The sequence below is a fragment of the Bison bison genome, unplaced genomic scaffold, assembly GCF_000754665.1.
Source record: "Bison bison bison isolate TAMUID 2011002044 unplaced genomic scaffold, Bison_UMD1.0 scf7180017864063, whole genome shotgun sequence".
Lineage (NCBI taxonomy): Eukaryota > Metazoa > Chordata > Mammalia > Artiodactyla > Bovidae > Bison > Bison bison.
Genome location: NW_011494635.1, coordinates 3688440 through 3690542, shown reverse-complemented (window position 1 = coordinate 3690542; position 2103 = coordinate 3688440). Strand labels below are relative to the sequence as shown.

The 2103-nt window shown below is 52.5% G+C and overlaps 1 pseudogene; it reads left to right on the top strand.

Annotated features, from left to right (window-relative positions):
• The first annotated feature begins 998 nt into the window (after positions 1 to 998).
• The window catches only part of LOC104985964, a 2763-nt pseudogene continuing 1658 nt past the window's right edge, over positions 999 to 2103 (top strand).

Here is a 2103-nt window from a genome sequence, read left to right as displayed (position 1 = left end):
CTCTCTTGTTAGCCTTCCCCCCCAGATGACACTCAGGGGTCCTTGATAATTATGGGGCTGAAATCACTCCTGGGGTCTTCACATGGCTGTCCTGATGAGCCCATGGGAGTGTCACGGACCTGGATGTGGCTTCTTCACATCCCTCGTCACCCCTTTGTCAGAGCTCTGTAACTGGTAGCACTCGTACCTGGCTGTGTTCATGATAAAATGACCAGGCACTGATAATGTGGTGTCTTTGGATCCCCTAGCTCCCTCCTCTGTCACTGACTCCCCTGGAATTTGATTCCCAGTCCAATGCCCAGTTTTGCCAACCCCTCTCCCCCTTCGAGGCTGCTACCACGGGCGCCCTTCCCTGGCCTGTGGCCAACGACCGCTGTCATCACCTCCTTCCTTCCTCGTGTCTCTGTCATGAGGCCAGTCTGCCTGCAGCAGGGGAGGAGCACCAAGGAAATAGAAGCCCAGGGAAGCCTGTTCCCTACAGAGACAAAGCCCCCACATTCCAGGCCAGTGATTCTCCAGCAGGCCTTTTAGAATCCTTCCCAGCCATTGCAGACCACCTTCTGTAACCCACAAGCTGACTCTGCGCCACTCATCCTCTTTGGCTCTGTCTGTCCTGGTCTCTCTGACCCTCACCTGCTGCTGTGTCCCAGGACCCTTCAGCATCCAAGTCTGGGGTACCCCAAAAGCCTCTGACCCCTGTGAAATGCCAAGGTGGGTGTGTGGCTGGAGTTTAGCAGCAGTGGACCCTCCTCCACGGTTGGTCCTTCCCAACCCACCCTGCCTGGGTCTCCCTCTCTCTCCTGGACAGGAGGCAATGTTATCAGCTTGAGATGGAGGAGGCAGGGTCATGAGAGGGAAGGGACAGGGTATCAGACCAGAGGGGTGGACCAGGGGAGAGTATGTCCTGGAGCAGATAGACTGGACCCACACCCAGGAAGGCCAGGTGGAAGCCGGAGATGGGAAGGGTGAAGCCGTGGTGCCTGGGGGCAGCAGCCATGATGGGCCGATAGGGGAGGTGCAGGTGGGCTCAGCCCTGGACCCTGCTGCTGCTTCTCTTAGGTCCCTGGCTCCTGGGGAGTCACATCTGCGGTCCCACAGAGAAAGAGTGAAATGATGACCAGAGATTGTTGAAGAACTACCTCCCTGCCACCGTGGAGTATGTCTTGCACATGTACAACCTGATGAGCCAGGGCAGAAACGCCTACAAAGTGGTGCATGTACTGCGGTCGTGGAAGGATCCTGTAGGTACCCTCCCCTGCTGCTGGTGCATACCTGCTGTTAATGAGGGTCTGGTAGGGGTTGGGGGTGCTTAACAAGGGGTCTTGATCATCATCTGAAGCCCATAAAATAGAGGGAAATACAACCTGTTGGGTTAGTTTCAGTGTTTAGAAAAGAAATAACTTGGGAGGGTTTTAAATCTCCATCAGTCTGTTGCTGCTGCTGCTAAGTCGCTTCAGTCGTGTCTGACTCTGTGTGACCCCATAGACGGCAGCCCACCAGGCTCCCCCATCCCTGGGATTCTCCAGGCAAGAACACTGGAGTGGGTTGCCATTTCCTCCTCCAATGCATGAAAGTGAAAAGTGAAAGTGAAGTTTCTCAGTCGTGTCCGACTCTTAGTGACCCCATGGACTGCAGCCTACAAGGCTCCTCCGTCCATGGGATTTTCCAGGCAAGAGTACTGGAGTGGGGTGCCATTGCCTTCTCTGCTCCATCAGTCTACTCACATGTAAAATGTATTTTCAGTTTTCATTATATTTGAGCTTGTTTAAAGAAGAATGACCAAAATATAGACTGTAAGGGGATAAAGCTACTTACCTTTTTTTTTTTAACAGGCAGACAGAAAATATTAAAGAGATTCAGAAAAGATTTCAAGGAAATAACATTAAGAGGTTAATTTACAAAACAGAGAGAGAAAAAAAGAAAGAGACAGAGACATACAAATAGCAGGGTGGGGAGGAAAGCGCCTGGAGTGTCAGGAGCCATGGCCCCTGGTTCTGAGGGGCCTCTGGGAGCTCACAGGCTCTCCTCGGAGTCCACATGCTGTGGGCTCCTTCTGGGCCTCCGTCTACATGGATCCAGTGTGATTTTTTAAATTAATGTATT